Raw genomic sequence first — 26,227 nt, 5'->3', positions numbered from 1 at the left:
ATGCACATTTTAATGTTCTAGTTTGATTTTTTTTTTATTGCCAGTAAAAACATACATAATTGTATGTGTGTTTTTACTGTCTTCAGAGAATGAATGGAGAAATATTAGTAAGTGAAAACTGTACTCCTGACCCCTTCATACACAGCTATATATTTTTGATTTCCAAATCTAGTTCAGAATCATGTTGAATATTATTTATAGGAACTTCATTTCTGTGGCTGGACTAAAATATGAGATTGTTCGCATTATGCATCAATTAGTGTAGACAGGCAACCTGTGAGCCTGACCCTGCAAGGTGCCAAGGCGTCCCGTGAGGTAATATGGGCAGTTGGCTCCTATTGAAATAAACAGGAGTTCGGGGCCATCAGTAGCCTGTTCAAGGGCACTGAGGACTGGATTGTTAAAGGTATTTAGGTGCCTAAACACAAAGATTAGCACCTTATATTTTCAGAAGTGCCAAGGCACCAAACTCCCACTAGGTGCTTTTTCAAAAGTGCCTAACTCCCATTGACTTCAGTGGAAATTAGGCATTTAAGCACTTTTGAAAACAGCACTAGGCACCAAAGGGTGTAAACACCTTTTTAAAATCTAGCCATATAAGTAACTTGCAGGATTTGGCCTTATGTTTGTAAGAGGTGTACAACACAACTGAGATTAACTTGTTTACATCTTGAATTACTGATCAGCTGACATTTTATTGGCTCTCATTACTCCAGGCTGTCTTCCAGCTAGATTCAGTCCTATTGGATTATGAGAATGTCAGTCACCAAAACGAAATGGAGCAGAACAAAGCAGTTTTGAAGAATATTGCACACACAATGTTTTTGTGGTCCTAATGGTGGTAATCTTTCCTAATGGAGTTTTCTGCTGCTAGAAAATATGGTGTATAAATGGAAAACTTTTTCCGGCACAAGGAACACCAGTGTGCACTGAATTTTTCAGCTCTTTTGGTGTATCATGTGGTAAAGCAGTGTGGCAGAAACTGGCCTAGAGCATTGCTGCTGCCTGTGTTCCTCAGCAACCTCTTGAATTCTGGGCAAGATGTAGATTTAAATGTTGTTTTCTTGTTTTGTACTGCAATGTAGTCACAGCAGGAATACATACAGTTAATATATGTAGACTAAAATAGGTTTGGAAAGATCCAATAGCATTGGATTTTCAACCTATAACGTTGGGAAATGAACCTTTCAGGGCTGTAGCTGAAGATAGCTTTCAGTACTCTGGCAAATATTTTTATGAACAGAATGCTTTTAAGAAATATATTGTGGTAACTTACTCTGTGTTAGAATTATGTAGGTTATCTTGTTTGGGAGCCTTTAGTTTCCCTAAACTTAAAGTGCTGTAGTAGCTGAGCTATAAATAATGGAGGAAATACCTCCCTACCTGTCCAAAGGCTTCGGGTGAGGAAGTAGAAATTCTTTCTCCCTTTGAGCATGCAGATCTCTGAATTTCTGAACGGAAGACAAAAAATTGTCATCTTTGTGGCACAGTTTTTCCCATGCCTGCTCTGTGTTGTTGGGCTCAGTGTAGGGGTAACTGGGTGAAAGTATATGACCTATGTTTAAACAGGAAGCCAGATTAGACCAAATTTATGAGAATGTAGATATTTTAGGCAGTGGCCCTACCTGGATGGAGCTCTGGCAGGCTGGAGAATCAGATAGTGGAGTAAGAGAGATAGTGGTCTTTGGGGTAGCACCATTCCATGCTATGCAATAATATTTCCACAATGAAATGGGCAAGGAAGAAGAGCAGAAGTCCTCTATGATCTAATTTACATGTACAGTCCTTAGATTTTTAGAGTGATGGGGTGTGTGTGTGTGTGGGGTGTGTGTGTGTGTGTATAATATAAAATAAATAAAATCCTCCGATTGGAGAGTAGCTATACACTTGGGGCCCTAGTCACTGCATGAGGATCCAGCTAATGGCAATGTAGTATGGAGCTATGCCATGGAGAAGAAATTCAGTAGTGCGCCAACTGTTCCTTCAGGATGGCTTCCTCCTCTCTGTAGGGATTGGGGTGTGATGGGGTTCCTCCGAGACCTGGGAGGTTGGAAAGGAGTGTGCCTCCAAATTCAGTAATGCCCCCTTCCCCGGTGTGGTTCCAGGAAATTCAGGGATAGTCATGCAAATTTATTCCCTTTGAGTCCTTCCTACGGCTCTTTTCTCGAGGGGAACAACTCCATGTCTAACAGATGTCACAGGTAAGATGTGATGTTTGTTTCTACTGTTATTGAACCCTGGTGCAGCCAGTCCAAGACATAAGTATTCTGTACTGCTATGAATTGATAAGTTGTGTCTGCTGTGTTCCTTAAACCTGTATCACTGAATGCTGATCAGCAATCCATCATTCTACCTCACTAAGATACCATTTGGTATAGTAGAATCATAGAAATGTGGGGCCAGACCCTTTCACTGATACAGCATCAAGTAAACCTAAACCATCCCTGACTGGTGTTTGTCAAACCTGTTTTTCAAAACCTCCAGCAGTGGGGATTCCACATCCTCCCTTGAAAGTCTGTTCCAGAGCATAACTACTATTGTAGCTAGAAAATTTTTCTTTCATGTATAAGTAAAAACTATGTTCACTTAATTCACTGAGTCTGCAGGAATTGTGAAGGCATAACTAATAACAGATTTTGCTTCTTTTTCTTTACAGTCCAGCTCAACAGTAAGCTTTAACAAATTTCTGCTGGCTTGATTGTCAGCAGTCTTAAGATTTCTCCACCTGCTGGTTATGCTACAGGTGCCTAAATGTGGGAGGAAAAAAGCTATATGCATGATATGCTTAGAAACTCTTAGAAGTATGGGGGTTGATAGTAGCCTTTTATCTCATGAGAACTGGGAGGTTATGTCAGTGTGTAATTTAGAAAGTGGCCTTATCCTAGTGCCCAGAAAACCCTTATCACAGCTTGTGTGTGGTTACTCACCTGAGTAAGGGTTAGCAGGATCACGCCCCTAATTTTCGTTTGCCCACATCATACAGTTACCTCATAATTGTGCCAAATACAGTATTACCGTACTAACAGTCTCTTGAGGGGCCCATAAGTTATACAAGTAGTTGCACGTGAGGGCTGAGAGGCTTTGGTACGGTTTAGCTTTACCCGAAGCCTGGCTTTAGCTGTAGCCAGCGTTCGTAGCGCTTGTGAAAAGTGAGATGTTAAACTAGCTCAAGTAGTTTTTACTACTTCAAAAATGTATTAATGAGTTTGTCTTTACTCTTTCAGAGGAGAACTTAGTACTCACTCCAGTCTACCAAAAATTGGAGTGGCTTCAAAGTTTTGTATTCCTGTGGACGTTCCATGGGGAATGTATGTAAACCATAAAACAACTCTTACAGATCACCTTGTGAAGTGCATTGCATCCCATTCCCCAATTGTCTAAGCTTTTATTGTAGGTGGTTTCTCTATCACCCCTCTGTTCCTCCCTAGACATAGCTATTAGTCCTCCTACTGTCACATAATGACAGGAAAAATAATAAAACTCTTGTTACTCCTACCCTCTTTCCACCATCCCCACTAATGGGGTTTGTCTGACGGATGCTGCTTAGGTGATCTCCAATCTCCAGCAGATGGAGATAGGTCACTGACTCGCTCAACTAGACTGGGCTTTACGAGTCTTGTAGTTTATATTGGTGTAGTGTCCAGGGGCCCCACGTTTGAAGTGCTTTACAAGCATCAAACAAAGACAGCTCTTGCTTCAAAGAGTTTTACAACTATAGCTGGTTTGAAAAATTGAAATTTTGATGGGACTTCTAGTCAAAAATTCAAATTTTGGCTGGGAAAAAGGGTCAGAATATTAGTAAAAACTTGTTCCCAGCTGTAGACCTGGTGGAAAAAGTTTGACACCCAAAAAGGACAACAGTTTGTGACACATTAGGACCCATTTTTTAACATGCACTATTTAAATTGTAAAGAGGGACAAGATGTAACGGGTTGGTACAGAGCACAAGGAGAGGAGGGGACGGTGATAGGAATACAAAATTGTATAGATTTGCTAGATGTACAACTTGGCATCTTCAAAGTAACTTTTTTCCACTTTTTCCCCGCATTAAGATACAAATGAACAAGAGATAATGAGTCCACTTCATAGCTATTATCATTTGGTAGTCTGCTATGGCCATGTTAGTAGAGGTGAAGCTTGAGAAGGAATTTTAAGGAGAACACGGTAATGGCTTTGCTAAGGTAAGATTATTTTATGCAAAGTTAAGGTGGTTATTATCAACATGGCCAAAGAAGGTATGATTTGAGTGACCAATGTTGTATGCTAACATCATGATAAAATGCCCTCACTCTTGAAAACACAGCCACACAAATTCATTTCAAATATAACTCCGCGGAGAGTTGCCAGATCTGCACCCAGGTCCACATTCTGTCCATGTACAAGCAATTTTTTTCACGTTATTTCTAACAGGAAGCTAATCATATGCTCTCTATTGCCAGTTCATGTGGCAGAGTACTCCAACCTGCACAGAGTAGCTTCCAAGATCAGGGCCTAAAGCTTCCATTTATTATACAGTGTTGCAGCAAATGTGGTTTTAAATTAAACTGTAGAAGTTAATGTTTTGTAAATCTTAATATATAGCATATTTTATGGAGGATGGAATTGGACTCATTTGGAGCCTCTGGCTGGCTGCTAAGTGTCATAGCCGTGTCAGTAACGCCTAGGATATGTGTGAGTCTGAATTTTGATGAATAAATTGCATTTATAGATAGAAGCAAGACACTTAATTTCTTGGTGGCAGGTGCCCTTGCTAGATAGTTAAATTCACTCTGCAGCCATGTCTTATTGCTGCAGCTTCAATCAGTTAAATGTGTTGTGATAAATTCAGAATTGAATCTGAAATCCCTGGTTGGCACAGAGTTGCATCTTTGCAGCTGTGAAGCTAGCTTGCTGGAGCTAGTTAACTGGACTAGCATCACTTGAGACAGTGAAACAAGCTACAAACAGCAGTCAAAGAAATTTTCTGCAAGTGTGCACAGCCCTCTCATTTGGTTGTATGAACCCAGCATTCCCTTGGAGAGAGAAAAGTGCCATGTTATATTAAATAGTCAGGACAGGGAAGTGCTAAAAAGGGAAGCTTTTCACCTTATGCCTTCTGCTTGATTGCCAAATCTTCCATTTTCATTTCAATCTCTGGACCATCATGAAGAAAACAATTGGACAGTTTCATATATAAGACAAGAAATGGGGTATGTATAATGTATTGAATATAAATATGCCTCTGCATTATACTCCATACTAAGACCAAGCTTAAAGCCCACTATATATTCTCAGTGAAACAAATCTTCTCTTAAACTAGGTTGAAATGTTCTGATGTTTACTGGAATGTAAAACTTCAACTTTTGGGTTGTGATGACCAAGTAGAGGAGAGCTTTTTTATTTCTTGGTAAAATGCTGCTGTTCTCCATGAAATTGTCTCTTCAGATCCCTGCTTTGGGATATGCAGAAAAATGTTTATTTTTGCAAATGTTTTCCATTTTTCAGACAATTGAAGAGCTGGTAAGTTTTCAAAGTCAGACATTTAGAAATAAAGTAAAAAAAAAATGCGGGGGAACATTTTTTAAAATATTTTTGTCAATTTCAGTCACTTCCCTTCTCATATCCTGCTCCCCACCTAGCCCCCATTTTCCAACTAGCTGTGATATTTGGAGAACAAGTTACTGGATTGTAGGCTTCCTTTGTCTAGATAAAAATACTATTTTCAAAAATTTGGGGATTTGATTCAGCAGCAGATTTCTTGGGTTTGAAATCAAAATGCACATCTTAAGGTTCTTATAGCCTTGAACTTGTCTAGGAAAGGCTCTGTGCCCAAAGCTGCCCTCTTTTTCTGTGAGCATGGAATCTAGTTGAATTGCTCTGCAGGATTTATAAAGTGCCAGCTCTGTGATGTATTCCCACTTCTCCTTTATCTCTTTGGAAGTCCTTCTGTGATTGCTCTGCAGGGTTGAGCATGGAATGCTCACTAGTATCTCTGGAGGATGTTAAACAGAAGCTATAAAAGTTAGACATTTTAAATCAGCAGGTCCAGATAATTTGCATCCAAGAGTTCTAAAAGAGCTGGCATAGGCACTTGCTTGACCATTAATGTTGATTTTCAATAAACCTTGTAGCACTGGGGAAGTTCTATAAGACTGGGAGAAAGCAAACGTTGTGCCAGTGTCTAAAAAGGGTAAACAGGATGAGCTGGGTAATTATAGGTCTGTCAGCCTGACATTGATCTCAGGCAAGATGATGGAGTGGCTGATACAAGATTTGATTAATGAAGAACTAAGGGAAGATAATATAATTAATGCAAATCAACATGGGGTTATGGAAAATACATCCTCTCAATCTAACTTGATACCTTTTTTGAGAAGATTACAAATTTAGTTGATAAAGCTAATAGTGTTGATGTAATATACTTAGGGCTCATCTACACTAAAAATGCGCATTGGCATAACTGTGTCTCGGGTGTGAAAAATCCATACCCCGAGACATGTAGCTACCCCACCTAACTCCTGGTGTAGACAGTGCTATGTTGACAGAAGAATTTTTGTGTTGACCAAGCTACCACCTCTGCCATCCCTGTACTGTCTACCCTGAAGCACTGCCGTCGCACAGCTGCAGCTGTGCTTCTGTAGTGTTTTAGGTGTAGACATAGCCTCAGACTTCTGTAAGGCAGCTAACTTGGTACCACACAACATTTTTACCAAAAAACCTTGAACGATATAAAATTAACCTGGCACCCATTAAATGGGTCAAAAACTGGCTAATTGATAGGTCTCAAAATGTAACTGTAAATGGGGAATCGTCATCGTGCGGGTGCATTTCCAGTTGGGTCCCCCAGGGATCAGTGCTTGCCTCCATGCTAGTGAACATTTTTATCAATGACCTGGAAGAAAATACAAAATCATCACTGATGGTTTGCAGAGGACACAAAAATTAGAGCAATGGTAAATAGTAGAGTACAGATCACTAATTCAGAGTGATCTGGGTCGCTTGGTAGACTGGGCACAAGCAAACAATATGCATTCTGATGCAGCTAAATGTAAATATATATATCTAGGAACAAAGAATCTAGGCCATGCTTACAGGATGTGGGACTGTATCCTGGGAAGCAGTGATTATGAAAAGGATTTGGAGAGGTCATAGTTGATAATCAGTTAACATGAGCTCTTTCTTGCCAGTGTGATGCTGTGGCCAAAAGAACTAGCATTGTACTGAGATGCATAAACAGGGGAATCTAAGGAGGACTAGAGAGGTTATTTTACCTCTGTAGTTGGCACTGGTGTGACCACTGCTGGAATCCTGTGTCCAGTTCTGGTGCGCACAATTCAAGAAGGATGTTGATAATTGGAGAAGGTTCAGAGAAGAGCTATGAGAATGATTAAAGGATTAGAAAAGAATGTCTTTATAGTGATAGAGTCAAAGAGCTCCATTTATTTAGCTTAATGAAAAGAAGATTAAAGGGTGACTTGATTACAGTCTGTAAGTACCTACATGGGGAACAAATATTTAATAATGGGTTCTTCAGTCTAGCAGAGAAAGGTCTAACATGATCCAGTGGCTGGAAGTTAGGTAGACAAATTCAGATTGGAAATAAGGTGTAAATTTTTAATAATGAGAGTAATAAGCCATTGGAGCAATTTACCAAGGGTCGTGGATTCTCCATCACTGACAATTTTTAAATCAAGATGGGATATTTTTCTAAAAGATCTGCTCTAGGAATTATTTTGAGGGAGATATATGGCTTGCGTTATGCAGGAGGCCAGATTAGATTATCACAGTGGATACTGTGTCCGACACCAGTGGTTCCTTCTGGCCTCAGGCTCTATGAATTTATTTACAACACAGAAAACATAATGTACCTTAAAATCTGTAACTTTATTACTGTCATCATTTTTCCTTTTCTTGTGCTATATGAGGACTCCCTTCAGCGCACCCCAGTCTATTCAGAATCATCATGTTGTACCCTGGTGGAGGGGAAAAAACATAGTAAAAATGGAAGGGGAGTTCAGCCTGTGACCAATCCTTTATCCATGCTTGGGTTCTTGCAAGGGGCTTAATGTTCATGATGGAAAACAAAATAAACAAGAAGGGCCTTTGTTTTTACTTTCTGTTGTTGTTTATTTAACCATGGCTTCCTTTATCTCTACACAGCTCTGGATGTGAAGAAATGTGCCCTGAGAGTCCTGTGCCTTATTTATTTATCACCTCCATAGTGCTATAAATGTGCATGGTGCTTTATGGTACAGATAAAGATGGCACCTCTGTCCTGAGGAGCTTACAGTCTAAATTAAGATGAGAACAAGCAGCATAACTCTTGGTAAATTGTTCCAATGAGTAACCATTCTCACTGTTAAAAATTCAGCACTAATATCCAGCCAGGGGATCATGTTATACTTTTGTCTGCTAGGCTTGAAGAGCCCGTTTTTAAATATTTGTTCCCTAGGTAGATACTTAAAGATGTGATTAAGTCGCCCCTAAACCTTCTCTGTGTTTAACTAGCTTGAGCTCCCTGGATGTGATTCATGAAGATACTTTAGATGCCTAGGTCCTCTTCTGAGCTACCACTGCAATCCACAAAACTCCCATTCAGCTGCCACCTGAACCTGTCTGCACCCAACCTCTCTCAGGACCTATGTTTTTGCCCCTGGGCATGTGCTTTGCAGCCTTGCTGTAAGTCCCTGGGCACCTATCTCCTGCCTAAACCCCAGAATAATTCACAAACTGTGGGAAATAGGCATTAGAGTGCCTAAATTGCGTGCAGGAGCCTCATGGGGCAGGAGTGCTCAGAGGTCACCTACCCCACCGCCCCTTTGGGTGAGTTCACACAAAACACATTGGGGAGGAGGATCTCGTTACAACCTGTAACCCAATGGGTTGGAGACTCTGTTCAAGTTGTCCCTCCTCCTGAGGGGGAAAAGGGATTTGAACCAAGATCTGTCACCTTTCAGGTGAGGGCCCTAACCTATTCTGATGTGGGTCTCCCTCAGTCTCTGCTACTGAAGTGGTTCCCCTTTAATGAAATATTGATTGGGTCAATGAAAAAGTTAGAATGACTCTACAGAGTCAGGGCAGCCACCAGGGTGGTGGCAGATCCATGTTCAAATCTCTTCTTCCCCTCAGGAGGAGGGGGACTTGACAAAGAGGTCTCCCACATCCTGGATGAGTACCCTGTGCGCTAGGCTAACGGTTATAAGGCCAGTGGTCCCCTTTCTCCCCCTGGTTGTTTTGTTTCAGGCCCTACATGCGACCTAGGTGACCAAATGCCTTATCTGCCACTGGTTCGTGGATCTCAAGCAGAGATAGGTGGCCAAACTCTGGGAGCAGGGCTTAGCCCACATCCTTATTGGTATCTCCCATGGACTAACCTCGGCGACGCCCGGCCTAGCATGCTGGCTTTTGTGCATCACAGTCTGAGGCACCTGTCTCTCCCCGTTCATTCTACTGAGAGCCTAGACACCGAACTCAGGCTTAGTGGATCACAGTAGTGATCCTGTGACTTTACGAGGCACCTAAGTCTCTTCGAGCACCCCGTCCCTTGAATCTCTTATTAGAAGACATGTTTTCCAATCTTTAAATCATTCTATTTGTACTGGGAGGTATAAGCAGACTCTAAATGGGTAAATAGAAATTAATGGTCTTGGGTTTAGATAGGTGCAATAATAAAATTAGTAGTAATCTACATCTTTCTTATGAGTAGACCCACAAATTCATATACTTACTATGCTTCTGAAGATTGGGGAAAATTATCCAGGTAGGTGAGCAGTGGCAAAATCCAAGGTGCAGGATGTTAATTAATTTGAATGCTTTGTCTCAAAGAATTATTCAGCCTCTCAAATGAAGCAAATTCACCATGTAGCTAAATACTTTCTTATTGAAGAGCAGTGGAAGTAAGCACACCAACTAAATTCTTGTTGGTAAATATGAATGCTTTTTTTTTTTTTTTTTAACAAAGGAAACCTTAAATTCTTCTTCAAGACGGGTGCTCCACTTCAGGTGTTGGTGTGTCCCTGCGCCTTTGACTGGAGAATTTCAGGACCAGTGCCCGGCCGGGTCACGCATGTGCTGTCCCCATCTTGTGGCATCGTTGGTGCCTCATCTAGCGCCCGCAACCCAACCATCTCAGTTCCTTCTGAACTGTCCGTGGCCTGAGATGGACTCCCAGCAGTGTCATGAAGTTAGCTCGGTTGGCGTTAGAATAGTTTACTTAACATAGTTTTAGCTTAACGATTGGGTTGCTTACTCTTTTCCCTGTTTTTCTTTAAAAAATTTTAAAATTTCCTTTTCCATAGGCTGGTTAAGTTCACCCCTGGAATGAACCACCCTTTCCCCGTTTTGCCTCGTTCGCCAGGCTTTAAGCCCTGCCTGTTATGCTGAGATGCCACCCTGGCGTCGGATGGATACTGCACAGGCTGAGTAACCTCTTATGCGCCCTACTTTTTCATTTGCAAACCCACCAGTTTCATCTGAATATTAATCTGTTCTTTTTAAAACCTCTTCCCTTTTTGTGGGTGTGGGTGTACAGGTGTGGACATTTATACGTAGGAAAAGAATTGACTGAATGAATTGGGAAAAGGCCACCAAATTCACTTGCAAAATGTGCACAAAGCTGCTTTCTCATGGAAGCATGGCACTACCTCTTAAAAACAACGGCCTACGTTTCCAAAAGTGACTAGTGACATTTGGGTGCCCAACCTGAAACACCTGAAGGGGGCCAGATTTTCAGACGGTGGGTGCTCAGCACTTTCTGAAAATCAGGTCTTTAAAGTGTCTAAAGTTGGGCTCCCTAACCGTGAGACACTGTAACTGATTAATCCCATATGAAAATTGAAACCCATGCATGTAAATTTAACTTTCTACCACCATGAAATACATAGGTTTAATGCTTGTGAAAACATATTGGGTATCAAGAACCGAGTAGCTACGCTTGTAAAATCCTCATGATACTTATCGCTGCAATAAAAAAATAAGAAGGTGACTTTATAGGTGAGGATACCACAGGCTAATGTCAATTACAGGGATGACAACCTGTGGAAGAGGAGTGTAAAGTGATTGCACAAGGTCACCCTTTCAAAGCATTCATACAAAATAAGCTATCTCTGCTATGTTGATCATCCAAAACATTTAGCCCAAGATCTCTTATCAGAAGAGACAAGGCCAGGTTTCTTGCTCAAGAGCTCTAATTGTCTTGGTAATGTATTTGCTCCACCAGGTGTTGGGTTACCGATGTTCCTTTGAGGATGAAGACAATGTTCCTCAAGGTTAGAAGCCTGATATTTATTTATTCGTTCTCTGAAACAAAATCTTTCCTTTTAAAATAAATAAATAAATAAATCAGCACTCTGGGCTGTTCTCTCCATCAAAGAAGTGAGATCTCATTGGGTTTTTTAGAAAAGAAAAAGCTAGAAAAGAGCACAGCTGTAAGTATAGCAATAGTGCTAGGGAACTGAATATGCCTAGTGATGCAAAAGCACAGGAATTAAAGTTCTGATCACCTACATTGTTAAGCTTGTAACATATAAAACTGAATCATGTCATTGTCTAATAGAAAGATCTGCATATGTTTAATATAATCTGCCATTTAAAGGGAACTACCTTTAGGAAAAATATTGTCCTAAAAGTATTTCATTGTTTTTTCCTGTTTATAGCAGCTTTCTGAATAGGAGCAATTTTGTTACTAGTTCAGATTTTGTAAATCCAGTCAATTTCTTAAAGCTTCATTACAAAAGCTCTGTAATTCAATATGTCTGGTTGTAAAACACCCCTTAAGGACCATCCTTCACATTCATTTCAAAGCCAAGCAACTTCATTTATAAAGCCAGTTACAATTGTTGTGTGACAACAGTGTACTTACCGAGCACATAATTTACAAAACCCAAGCTCTAAAAGCAAGGAGATGAATAGTTAAGACCACAATAAAATGTTAACACTTTCCACACAGTAAACATAAACACACATTTTTACTGAACATAAATGAAAGCCTCTTTCACCAGAAAGTGATAACCTTAACTCTGACCCAAAATAAATACTGAATAATCTTACTGGGTTTTTATTCCAAAGGGTGTTTTGTTTGGTCCCAATTTGACTGTCTTATGCTTTGTTTTGTTTTTCTTTTATGTCGGCAAATGAAGATACAGCTTTTAAAATACAAACACATGGGGGCAGAGAGGTCAGTAGTTTATTAAACTAAAGGAAGGAATGTGGCCGGCCAAGCTAATAGTGTCTGGAAATCAATATCCACTTTGCCCTAGTAACCTGAGACTGTTGTAGAAAGAGAAGAGGCACTGTTTACAAAAAAAAAACCCATATATTCCTGATCCTACAAGCAATTACGAATGTCAATGGAGCAACTCACATGAGTAAAATATTCACAGGATGGTAGCCTGTGTTTACAAGAGTTGTGCAAAGTACCCATCATTGAGACTGTACAGTGTAGGAGCTCCCGTGTCTCTGCATTGGTCACTGGATTCCCGGGTGGCTGACACCTTCACAGAATATCTTCTGTAGAGACTTTTGCTTGTCTTTGTCAGCTTCACTGTTGGGAAGTCATGTGTAATTAATTGGGGGGCAGGGGATAAGTGGGGCAAAAAGAATGATTAAGATGCTTTGCTGAATCATTTTTAAAAGGCACCATTTTAAGCTTCGGACTCAAAATTTAGATTCATTCAGCATAGCTAGAGTACATTCAAATTGTGAATGGGATGTGACCAGAAAAGAAAGTATCTTTTCTAGTGGGGAGGGAATTAAAAAGTGGATCAAAATCAGCCTTCTTGTGGAGAAATCAACTTTCCTTAATAAACCACACACCTCCTGAGAGGAGACTAAATACCTGGTCCTACAGTTGCAAAACCATAAGCTCTTCCACTTGAGCTAAAGTGAGAGCTCCATCAGCCTTGACCTGTGCAAGTATCCATTTGTTCTTGTGGAGCTGCAGTCAGTCAGTAGAGGGTGACATGCTCACACAAATGTATAGTGCCAGTTACTGCTCCTACTGGAGTCAGTGACAAAAACCTCCCATAGATATTTTAAAAACTGGCACATGCATTTTCAAGGAGATTTTGCTTTTTGGAAAGTTTGACGGCGCGGAGGGGTGGGGTTGGAGACGTGTGACAAGCCACATTTGAGCTAGAGAAAGATGAAGAAACATTAAATAAAAGTCAGAATTTCAAAATCAGGTTTGAACAACATGTAACTCAAAATGCCTTTGAGCAATTTTCTTTATACATTACAGAAACATTCTCCTTTGCCTTCAGACTAAACCTTGCAATTTTCAGGCCAAACCAATTTTACCAGACCCAATTAATTAGGGCTTTGTAATGGAAGCTGGTTCCTTGACTAGGGGAAGGTTGCATTGTTTATATTACAGAAGCACCTAGAGCCCTCAACTCTAGACAGGCTGACTCTGGGCTAGATGCTGCACAGATATACCGTAAGAGACAGCCCCTGCCCTGAGGAGTTTACAATATAAATGTAAGGATGGAACATGTGGGTGTAACAAACAGCAAGGAAGGGAGGAGCGTCTCAGTAACAATTAGGAATAGCACAAAGCTTTCTTCCTTCAAGTCACTTCTCAGACATGAAGCGAGCTGCCTATCATCCTGTGGAGATGACAAATTAATTATCTCCATTTCAAAGATGAAAAACAAGCAGATTATATCATTTGCTCAAAGCAACAGTGTCAGAATTGGGACTATAAATCAGCAATTCCTGTTTTCAGACCATTGGCTTTCAGAAATAAAAATATTTCCTCTGAACATAATGTTTGGGTCTTGAAGAGCAGTTTAGACTTTAGTCAAACCAACATTGTTTTAATATTCAGGGTTTGGAATGGACCCCTTTGCCTTTTTTTCATTAAATTTACCATAATACTTTTCATCAAAAATCTCACAAGTTTTCTTTTTTTTTTTGGTTTGGTTTGGTTTGGTTTTTTTTGGCAGACAGTTTGTAACTTATCTAAATCATTATTGAAATTTTTCATTTACTGAAACCATTTCAATAAACAAAATATTTCAGAATAGTTGCCTAAAGCAAATGAAAATGTTGATATCTATTTAGATCATCATTTTGATTTTTTTAACAGAATTTTTTCAGGGAAAATGTAAAATTTTGATAATTTTTTGTAAAAAATCTTTACGGTTCATTTTTAATGAAAAAAGTTGCTCAGCAATTTTCTACCTCCTAAATGAATACGGTACCCGGTTTGCAAATACTCGTTACAACTTGTCAGCACCTCATACTGATTCTACTTTATAAAGTTGGAAGCAATGCAGCACAGGAATGCTTGCTAGGCAGGGGGAGGTCATATTATTTCAGGTCGTCTTGTGCAATATAACTAAAGCTACAGCGAGATATGTGTCTAAGTTACAAGTTCCATCTGCCTGGCATGAAAAATATGAGCGACATTTACTTTGCTCAGAATGCCTATTCAAGGTGGTAGTGGGTGAAATGATTTGTTCAGCAGGTGTCTCTCTTACGGTTCTCACCTGGCCTTGTCTAACAAGACCCAGTGAATTGCAGCAAAGTGTAAAATGCACTACCGTCCCAGTCTGTTCCTTAGACACAGCTTGTGACTGGATCAAGGTAGCTAAGTGTGAAAAGCAGACATTTAGCACCCGTGTTTTATAGACAGAAGCAGTTAGCAAGGATTGATTTTGTATTAGTAACAAAGGTGACCAAAAAAAGGATGGCTTTAAAACACACAGAGTATAAAATGTTAGTGTCCTCAAGTCAGTTTGGAGGTTAATAGTCATGTTGTGTATAAAACCCAATTTGATAAAATGGGCATTTCAAACCTTTCTGGGCCACCAGCTAAATACCAGGCTGTGCTTATGCCCTGTGGCAGAAAGGGACCTCCTCTAAATATGGGAATTTCAGAGTTGACAATCAGACTTTGTGTATCTTGGTTTCTTGTACTTCACCTATCATCAACTATCTGAATGCCAGCAAACCACTCAGCTTCTACAGGCATTATGTGTGATGTATGTAAAGGTATGCCCTCTCCACAACTGGAAGTGAGAGATTCTATGCAGAAGCTGGATTTCCCAGGTTTATTAAGAGCTATTGCAGCTACATATTTAACCATAATACTCTCCTTCATATTAAGGATACTTATGGTACCAGAACATGTCAGATACGTGTTGTATCTGGATTAATAATAGCCATTATGTGGCCAGGGATGAGTTTGCTTACTGAGAGTAGTCAGAGCTTAATTCAACTGAGTTTAATTGAAACTGCATGAGCAGTCAAAAGAATCCCAGTTCTTTCTGGTTCTGCTTCAACTACATCCCATTCAAAGTCCCTGGCAGGATATTGGACCACACTCTCATTGGCTGATTGTTTGGGGTGAAATTCACCCCTCTGCAGAGTTACTACAAGGGTTATTCACTATTCAAGCTCTCAACAGAGTTCAAGTGGAAATTAAGTAGCACACAGGGCCTTGTGCAGGCCCTATGCAAGGGATATGCCTTAAGACAACCAATGAAGATCTTCTATAAGAGCAACATTGCCTTGGGGAGATGCATTGTTCAGCTCTCTTGAACTTCTCCAGGTCATGGTGGTTAATCAGTCAATACCTTTTCCAAACTGTTTGTTTTTTATGCAATGTGGTGGGTTTTTTAAATAAAGAACTTAAGTTAGAATAAAGTTTTAGTTTGTTCACTAGAGGTGGTTGGAAGTCTGCACAGTCTTTAGACTCTCGAGACAGCCATCTTGTGACATAGCTGCTTACAGGTTAGATCTGCAATGGCTTCGCAGCAAAAACTGCTTCAGAGACTTGCAGAAGGAAGCTCCATGTAAACCAGAGAATGCAGGTTCTCTAGGCTCCCCAGAGCTAATTCTGCTAAATGTTCACAGAAGGTTTGGGGGAAAAGGAGCCACCAGAACCCCATACAAAGCAAATGAAAATTCTGATTTTCCTTGAAGCAAAATAAAATGGTCACACATATGTTTGTGCTGTTAAAATTTCAAAGTACATTGGCACCAGAGCTAATAAATTCAGATCTTGACTGGGATTTTGAAGATGCTCAAAACTTGCAAGGAAGACTGGGGCTTTGGTCTGGCCTATCATAGGGCTAAGGGCCAGCTGCAAAATTCTGATCGAGAATTCAGTTGTAATCTTTCTGGAACCCAGAAATTTCAGGGATTTTGGATCTGGGGCTTGGCTGGGAGTTCCTCTCTCGGTGGCACTGCTTTTGGTAAAAACACTGATATCCTACAGTAAGCACAGGCTGAAATGGCATCTGAAAGGTGAAGCAAGAGGCAGCAGCTAGCTTTGCTCAAAGGAAAATGAGAACAGCAGGGAGAGAGAGAGAGGAGAATGTTCTAGACAGGACACAGGCAAATGAGAAGAAACAAGGAAAGTGCCAGCGAAGCTGGGGTCTTCTTCCTTTGCCCATGCTCAATAGACTTGCCTTTCAAAAAGCTCTCCAATGAGCAGGCTTATGCCTCTGGGCTTGGAAAATTGTGAAAAGCTCCTGTGGACACCTTGTCCTACCTGCCTCCCCCCTAACTTCCTGTCCCCCAGCCATGGCTGCTACCCCACTACTGGGACAAGACAGCAGAAGGCAATCGGAAGAAGCAGCCCCCCCACACACACACGTTCCAGTCTTTGTGCCCTGTTGCCTCCGGGTGAAGCATTCAGCAGAACCATGTTGCACAAGGATAGCTCCGTGGTTTGAGCATTGGCCTGCTAAACCCAGGGTTGTGAGTTCAATCCTTGAAGGAGCCATTTAGGGATCTGGGGCAAAAATTGGGGATTGGTCCTGCTTTGAGCAGGGGGTTGGACTAGATGATCTCCTGAGGTCTTTTCCAACCCTGATATTCTATGAACTTTCTAAGGCCCCTGGCACCACACGCTGCTGGAACAGGATGCCGCTCTTTCGTGAAAGGCTCCTGGTAATGACTAGGTCAGGGAGACACGTTTAGAAGGAATTAGGGGAAAGAAGAGTGATTCAGGGAAAGGGTAGAAGGGGAAAAAAACAGGGGAGAGTAAGGGAAAAGGAGAAGCAAATTTTGCCACAATACTGACGAAATAAATGAGAGAGAGGTTGAGAGAGGGCTGAAGAATGGCTGGGGATTGGTAATGTGGACTCAAGGACGGAATGACAGAGAAATATCCCCTCCCCTTTGATCAATTTATTTTTAAGCCACCTCTGCCCCACCTCCCAAATCTTATCTGCAGCAGCAGCCTGGGGGAAGCACAGGATGGGTAGCATGCGTTAGAGATGGGAAGAAGGAGCAGGGGAACCCAGAGGCGGATTGAGTAAATGGGCTTCTTTATTGCAGTACTTGTTCCCCTCCACCCAATTGTCAAGTAAGCTCCAAGTTAATCCCTTCACACTCTTTTATCTAAGTTAATATGTAAATACCCCTGTTTACTGCAATGCCCCCAAAACTCTTATTTGATAATGTGAATGCCCATGTAATGAATATTAATAGCTATATACTGAATATATTTCAGAGTAGCAGCCGTGTTAGTCTGTATTCGCAAAAAGAAAAGGAGTACTTGTGGCACCTTAGAGACTAACCAATTTATTTGAGCATAAGCTTTCGTGAGCTACAGCTCACTTCATCGGATGCATACTGTGGAAAGTGTAGAAGATCTTTTAAGACACTTTCCACAGTATGCATCCGATGAAGTGAGCTGTAGCTCACGAAAGCTTATGCTCAAATAAATTGGTTAGTCTCTAAGGTGCCACAAGTACTCCTTTTCTTTATACTGAATATAATTATACCCGCCCTGTTTACTGTTTACAGCATTAAGCATATTCTACAGACATTTTTACCTTGAAGATACATTTCTTTGCAGAATTTGTAGCCACAAGTTCCCTTAATCAGCAGTTTACAGGGGAGGGAGGAAGGGGCCGTGACCCTGAGCTCGTTTATGTAGCTGGGAGAGGAAGGGAGTAGGGAGATAACACTTCTTCATACAAAGGGTATCTTTCAGACAACCATATTCCTTATGCAGCTGCAATGCTGATCTATCCTTAACAAGCAGAAAGAATGGGAAAAGGATGGCAACTTTATCAAGCGAAGAAATAGTGCTTGCCTGTGCCTCACCCCCTATTACCATGATAGCGGTTACCCAGATCTTTACTTAACCCTTACATACCCCAACACTCCCCCACTCTCTTCAAAGAAGGGCCCAGGTGCATCTCCTTCCCGCACACTGGCCGGCAGGGCACTCAGGCTGGAGGCCCTGGCTCTGGTTAGCCTGATACCTTGGTCCACCAGTCATGCTATGGGGAGAGAGAGAAGGCGGGTCATAAAAGGAGTAAGCAGCTGAATTTACAAGTATGGCTTTCGGGGAGAGGCTAAGGCAGCACATAACCTTAAGCACCCCATGAATATGATCAATAATACAATTAATATGAATAACACCCCTACAATATGAGTAATACGACCAAGAAGTGAATGAATGTCCATTAGGCCTGCCCGAAGTACATCAGTCCAAGTACAATCAGCAGGCAGTTCAGTAGCTAGTTGCAAGGCATTCATTCCTTGAAGGGCCTGAGCTTCCAAGACCTGCGTTTTGCGTTGCTTTGCCTGCAGCTACCTGAGCAACTGTGTCAAAAGACCCCAGTTCATCCAGGTGGGTTCCAGTACTACCGTAGTCCAATTAATGAGTATTGTTGGGCGTCCGGTTACACTAAGCTGTCGCACGGCTGGTATATGAATCTGTTGAGCAGAGTTTCTCAGCGGCAAGGAGAAGTTTCCTGGTCCAAATCCCACCCCCTCCACACACCTTACATCATCCAAAACCTGGCCATCAAGCAAGGCCGATCCCTCCCAGCAAAGTTTATTTCCCTGTTCCACCCAATGCTGAGGGGGTCCGGATTCTATGCACTGCAGGGGTGGTGGTTCCTGCAGCCACCCCTCCCATGAATTTCCCTGTCCCACCCACAGTAAGCCTATGCGTGGTTAGTACACCTCGGACCCCATTAGAAACCACGTGTCGTTATTTTCTATTCACACTTGCCACACAGGTTCTTGGGCACTGTCTTTTTTAAAATTATTATTTCTTATTTTTTTTACTACAGCTCTTATCTGCTATTTTGTTACCAAAACAAAAAAAGGATCCAGAATTTCTCCCCATTCTCCTGGGTTTGACTGCCCTGCTGCAGCCATGACTTTGGTCTTTAAAAAGATATTCAACTTTATAAAGCATTGAGGTACCTTAAGGGTTAAATGCTAAATACCAAAGCCAAACAACACTAGTTACCTGTGTCTGGCAAAAAGTGTCGGCCAGTTTCGCAACTTTGAATGAAAGATTCAAATGGATTTTTAGTGGTGTTATTTAAAAACAAAACAAAAACCAATTTATTTTAAGTATCAGGAAGTAACCGTGTTAGTCTGTATCCATAAAAACAACAAGGAGTCCGGTGGCACCTTACCCACGAAAGTTTATACCCAAATAATATTTTAATCTTTAAAGTGCCAGTGGACTCCTTGTTCAATTTATTTTAAACCTACAAAACAGAGTTTTACAAACCAGGAGTGTTGGTTTAGGTCCTAAACACTCCACATATTTACACAATATATTTATACACACACAGATACATACATAGCCTTTTGCTTAACATTCCTTACACTGCTTTAATTTTTTACACAGCAGTACATAGATTACATTTGTATACATTTGGGGGCAGTTAACTTCCAATAGAAACCACTTATGTTCTTTTAGCGAATTTGACTAAATTGTGCCGAGTCAAATGATTTATTACCTATTTACAGACATTCCTTTGGAAAAGGGCCCATTTTTCCTTCAGAATGGCTGCAAAAGAAACCAAGAATTCTTTTCCTATAATACTTTTCCTTTTTAACGTTTTCACAACGTTCAACTGCTTAGTTCCCTCCAGCCTCTGCAGAGTTAACTTCTCTTTTCTGAAATCGCTTGCTTATTTCCCAAAACGACACCTTCGTCAACTCAGATATTACCATTCCAAGTATTGTCCCAGAGATCTGAATTCCCTGTGCCTGTACTTACTTACTCCGTTCCTTACTCCTGCCACTATGCCCCTCAGGGCTCCCAACCTGTTTTCCAATCTCTTTATTTGTTGCCTGCCTGCTTGTCTGGGCCTGATCCTGCTTTCCTCGCTGAACTGCCCCTTCCCATAGGCACAGGCTTTGTCCCACTAACCATTTAGCAAGGAGGGTGGGCTCCTCAACTAGCCCCAGGGGTGAAAGTGAGCCGGTACGATAAGAACCCGCACCAGCCCATACCCAGCCCACTTTAAAGCGTTGCCGCTGCAACGCCTTAATGTCCCTGCCCCTTTTGCCTCCCCTGTCGGCGGCCCTGCTGGTAGGGTCCGTACCGGCAGGGCCACCAACGGAGGAGGGGGAAGGGGCAGCAACATTAAAGCGCTGCCGCGGCAAAGGACCCTGCAGCGCCTTAACGTTCCTGCCCCTTTTGGCCCCCCCGGCCGCCGACGGGCGGGGGGGCAAAGGGAGCAGCTGCCCTGGGGCCGGCGATTTAAAAGGGCCCAGGGCTCCGGATGCCGCTGCTGCTATGGCAGCAGCGGTGTCCGGAGCCCCGGGCCCTTTAAATCAACACGGGAGCCCTGGGCGGCGCGGGCCAGCCGGACTGGAAGGGCTGGCTGGGGGACGCTGACCCCCCAGCCCCGCCCCTTCCACCCGAGGCCCCGCCCCTTCCACCCGTATCAGTAAGTGGCCTCAGTTACTTTCACCCCTGACTAGCCCCCACCCCTCCTGGTCCCTTTTCTCCGTTCCCTGTCTCTCTTGTTGCTCTGGGGTGGTCATTCTGCCAGATAGGTAGCAATCCTTTCTGACAGAAGGCACAGGTACTTTGCTATTGTTCACTGTGTTAGCACAAAATTCTCTTTTAAGGCACCTACTTGACCCTTCAGGGTCAGGTTCTCTGACTGAAGACAATTAAAATCGTCCATACAATTTTCAGCCATTCTGACTTCCAGCACGCTGTGATGATTTACTGCGCGCTGTTCCTCAGCAATTTGCTGCAAAGTTTCCACTTTGCTTTGAAGACTGGTAACGTCCTCCCATAAACCTGACAGACCCTCACACAGAGCCTGCAACAGAGCCTTTTTCTTATCCTGGGAGCACTTGGATGCCAGGGAAGCTTCCACCCACCCCTGGATGGCTGGCCAATCCTGATGATCTCGGGGGGTGTGGCTCATAAGGACCCCCCCCCCATTTCCCCACTGCTGATTTAATAACTCCACCTCCGCAAGAGGCCGACGTAGTTAGGTTGACGCAGTGTCAGTGCAGACACTGCATTGCTGACATTGACTGTTGCTGGCTTTCAGAAGCCATCCCACAATACCCCACACTGACGGTTAAATCGGTATCAGTGCTCCTGGTGAGGGTGTGCACTACCAACACAAAGAGCATAGTTGGGGCGTGGGAGAGGGTCAGGGGTGCAGGCTCTGGGCGTCACTTACCTCAAGCAGCTCCCAGAAGCAGCAGCATGTCCCACCTCCAGCTCCTTTGTGGAGGCATGGCCAGGCAGCTCTGCCCGCTGCCCTGTCCACAGGCGCTGCCCCTGCAGCTCCCATTGGCCACGGTTCCTGGCCAATGGGAGCTGCAGGGGTGGTGCTTGGGGCAGGGGCAGCATGCCGAGTCCCCTGGTTGCCCCAATGCATAGGAGCCAGAGGGGGGACATGCCGCTGCTTCCAGGAGCCACGGCACACAAGGAGCGGGGCAAGCCCCCCACCCTGCTCCCCAGCTGGAGCTTGAGGGCTGGATTAAAATGTCTGAAGGGCCAGAAGCAGCCACTGGGTCATAATTTGCCCACCCCTGCTCTGTACACTTACACACTAGCTAACCCTGCTGCATAGCCAGTGGCATTCTAGAGGGGTGGGGAGTTCACTGACTTCAGGAGCAATTTGTTCATTGACACCCTTTCTCTGTGGGACAGGTGTGTGAGGAGGGAGTTGTTTGAAAGGGCCACTGAACAGGCCACGGTTTGTGCTGTCGAAACGGACCAACCGCAGCCTCTCTGCAGGAAGTTGCATGAGGTGACATTTCAACAATAAGTCAGTAGGTGGCAAAATCCTACAACCATTGTGCTAAGCAAGTAAAGTAAAATGTTTTCAGCTCTGGAAGGAAGGAGATGTGTCTGCAGGTAAGTCCCAAATGTCCGTGGGGCTAAAAAATAGGGGTCTCTTTCTGCACACCCTCAGACTATAATACTCTCAAGTGGGAAGGGGGGGGGGTCCTCCTTTGGATAAGGGGATTCTCTACAATAGAGTTGTGGGGCCCCTTTGGATGGGCAGAGGAGGAGCCCCCTCAACAGTGCCCTGAAGGATGCTGGGAGATACTGCCCCTCCAATGGACAGCTGATGAATTTTTTGAGGTGCTGATAGTGAGAACTGGTCCCTTGCCCTCCTTTTTTTGCTAGCCCCGCTTAATAATAATTCATACCTTATAGAGCACTTTTCACCAGTAAATCTCAAAGTGCTTAAGAAGGTTACTACAGTGGCGTATATAGTAATTCCGGGTCCCAGTATGACTCCAGCAGAGGGGAGAGAGAGGCACCCCAAGCAGGCAGTGTTGGGTTTGCATGAGCTCCCTGCCACCCCGAATAGCTCTGCTGCTCCTGCCCATGCATCGGCCTTCTCTGTGGGTTTCTATATTCCTAGTACACTGACCCGATCTTCCTTGGGATAGCTGAAACAGGTTTGGGGGATTGCATGCCCCAAAAGAAACATAGGGCTGGAAGGGACCTCCTGGGTCATTGAGTCCAGATCCCTGCATCAACCCTGCCTCATGGCAGGATCTTAAGTAGCTAATACAAGGGGTTTGGGGTTTGTTTTGTATTTAACCAGCTAACTACAGACATTTGGGGGTTTGGTGCAGAAAAGCATCAGGAGTCTCAGATACTCATCCACATCTTTAGGGTCTGGAAAACTGGGCTGGGAATTCTGGAGAACAGGCTCTATCAGGAGATTTCTGGTATTTCCTGCCCTGATGGAAATACCCACGGTAGACTATCTGAGGTATCTCCAGACTATCTCAAAGCCTCTTAACGATCTGCTTCTAGGCCCAGCTGGAACTAGGAAATTCAGAAAAGCAGAAAACATCAATTAAAATCAAAACTGAGATGGGTCAAAACTATTTATCTAAATCCCCTGAACTCTGGAGTTTGTACAAAATGGGACTGATATCTTAGCCATCCCTCTTTTGGTTTTTGGTTTTGAAAAATCGAACTCCAGCCTATGAGGTTTGGCCAAACCAAACCCACCCCATTGATGGCCATCTCTAGGAAAAAATTTAACTTCCTATATCATGATTCAGAGTGATGAGCAAAGATCGGGGTCATCTGCTACTTTATATAAACAAAAAGAAAAGGAGGACTTGTGGCACCTTAGAGACTAACAAATTTATTTGAGCATAAGCTTTTGTGAGCTACAGCTCACTTCATTGGTATCCGATGAAGTGAGCTGTAGCTCACGAAAGCTTATGCTCAAATAAATTGGTTAGTCTCTAAAGTGCCACAAGTACTCCTTTTCTTTTTGCGGATACAGACTAACACGGCTGCTACTCTGAAACCTTTATATAAACAGGTTCCTTCCAGCCTAATATAAAGAGGTAGCTATATTAAACAAAGGAGAAGTTGAGAAATTAGAAAATGAAACAAAGGGGACGCTGAGAAATTGGAAAATGAATGCAGTCTCTCCCTTAGCAAACATCAGCATAGACTCCTTTTTTTAAGGACCAGCCTGAAACACATGGTTTAAAGCAGGGGGTGAGGTGGGGGTTTAAACTAGCAGCACCATAAAACTGGTCATGTTTTATTGTAATAGAATTCCAGGTGATATTTTGAAGGTGAAGGGGAACTTACTGAATACTTTGGCTATCCTGGTTCTAAAGAATATTTAGCAGCTTTCTTTGACTTCCTTGCCAGCGTGCTGTTGATTCCCCAAAGCCCGCTCCCTCATTCATCATGGGAAAGCAAACACAATTAGCTCTCCAAGCATTGGGGTTATTTTAAGGAAGTTAAAAACCCAGAGGGCTGAGTCAGTGTCTGTCCAGTGCCAGATGCTGGCATATATCGGTCTGTGGTATCATTGAACAATCTGAGGTTACATAGTTAGGCAAATGTAAACTTGCCAAGGCCAATATCTTTCAAAGGGATGATAATACTTTAATCTCCATTTGCAGCCTGAGACACAGCTGCTCCAGTCAGCATTCTTGAATTCTTTTCTTTCACATCTTTGATATAAGCAGACTGTAGCAAGCTCAATTGCTTTCCCATCCCACACCTTCCAATGGTCCGGCTGCGGTAAAAGGCTTAATAAAGCTTGCGAATATTTTATAGTTGCGTTGCAAGTTCTTTGATGATGGTGGTTACACCTGTTTTCTAAAATGGGCTCTGATCCTGCATGGTACTGAGCACTTGCAGCTCCCACGGAGTGCAGGGCAGTCAGCACTTTGCAGGATAGATCCCGTGAAGTTTAAGAAAGGATGTCAATCCAAACTATTTGGTGAGATCCAATGACAACATGGCTTTGGATTCATTCAACGTTGTTTATTTAAATCTTCTCCTAAGCCAGCACGTGTAAATCATTTTTCATGTCATGTGAACCATAACAGATCTATACACACACTATGCCTATATTTAAGGTTGATTGACATTTCCAATTATAAAGCCCTGTTTTTAATTGCTTATAACTTTGCCAAACTTTAACCATTTCGGCTGAAATTTCATAGGCCAAGTATCTGCCTCGGGCTGAATTTAAAAAAAAATCAGCTAAAATGATTCTGCTATTTCTGAGAATGAGGTCAGGAAAAAATACCTCTTTTTGCCCATGTTAAAAAATTCTTACGACTGTTTCATTGAGAAGCTCTAGCGACTCTGTGCTTTGGAGCAGGGACTTGAAATTTGGCAGAGGCATCACCCTAGTTTCAGTTATGTGCCTTTTGCCATCCCTGGAAAACTCCACCCAAACTTGGCCAAGCTATAAGCCTCTGAAAATTGTTGCTCTCACCTGCTCCATAGAGGTTGGTTAGAGGCTGGCAATTTTATTCCACAAAGACTCTGTACTGAGCATGCTCCATCCCCACACACCTCCTATGCAGAATTACATTTTAACCAGGTAAACACTTATTTTACACAACGTGAAATCTTCCTCACGGCACTTCCTGGCTTGCTAGCTACATTCTACCCAGCAGGCATAGTTCTGTGACATCAAATAACACAAATGTCATTGCAACCCATGGTACATTGTAAGGAGAGTGATCACTTTAGATAAGTTATTACCAACAGGAGAGTGGGTTTGGGGGGTGGGGGGGAGAAAACCTGGATTTGTGCTGGAAATGGCCAACCTTGATTATCATACACATTGTAAGGAGAATGATCAATTTTGCTAAGCTATTATCAGCAGGAGAGTGGGGTGGGGGGAGAGAAAACTTTTTATAGTGATAAACACCCATTTTTTCATGGTCTGTGTGTATAAAAACATCTTCTGTATTTTCCACAGTATGCATCCGATGAAGTGAGCTGTAGCTCACAAAAGCTTATGCTCAAATAAATTGGTTAGTCTCTAAGGTGCCACAAGTACTCCTTTTCTTTTTGCGAATACAAACTAACTCGGCTGTTACTCTGAAACATGGTAACTATGGTTACCATTTAGTAAATCAACATATGCCAACAGTTATCACACAATGTAAGTGAACATACCATTGCCATTTCCCATATGCTTAGAACTGAAAATAACTACAGCATTTTAGATTTTACGTGTCGACTAAAGGTACACATTGACTTTATAATGGTGACCACTGTAGCTAGTAAATCAGGTGTTGCCGGAAGGATGTCGCAGAGCCTTAGTATACTAATGAGGTACATTTATTACTTATTTCTATGCTAAATGATGTCCTTACGCACACTGGTTAGCAAGAACATTTGGTATATTATAGTGGTAAGGAAGCAACACTGTAGTTAAAGTTGTATCATGATATCTATTTAAGGTCAGCCTTTCAAAGGCCTCTAAAATCGACATGCTTTGTTGCATTTATCTGAGATTTGGTGTTCCTCTGGAGGGTGCAGGGTAGGGTTAATGACCTAAACTGGTAGTCATTAGAGCCAGGGGTTCTGGAGATATAAGCCATGAAAAAATAGCTATTTTTAAAAAGTTTCTAGGGGTTTTTGTTTGGTTTTGGTTTTGGGGGGATTTTTTGCCCAGAGTTGATCAAACTGTTGATGAGCTCTGGGTCAAAATGGTCTCAATCTATTGAGTTTTACCCAAAGTAGTGCATGGCACTCCCT

At 42.5% G+C, this 26,227-nt stretch overlaps 1 protein-coding gene across 1 annotated transcript in view; it reads left to right on the top strand.

The window, feature by feature from the left end:
* NAA30 (N-alpha-acetyltransferase 30, NatC catalytic subunit) overlaps positions 1 to 26,227 on the top strand; it is a 60,014-nt gene that overhangs the window by 25,802 nt on the left and 7,985 nt on the right. The gene's annotated exons all lie outside the window — the stretch shown is intronic.

This window comes from Chelonia mydas, chromosome 6, assembly GCF_015237465.2.
Source record: "Chelonia mydas isolate rCheMyd1 chromosome 6, rCheMyd1.pri.v2, whole genome shotgun sequence".
Taxonomy (NCBI): Eukaryota; Metazoa; Chordata; order Testudines; family Cheloniidae; genus Chelonia; species Chelonia mydas.
Note: the sequence above shows the minus strand (reverse complement) of the source record. Positions and strands in the feature narration are given on the sequence as shown.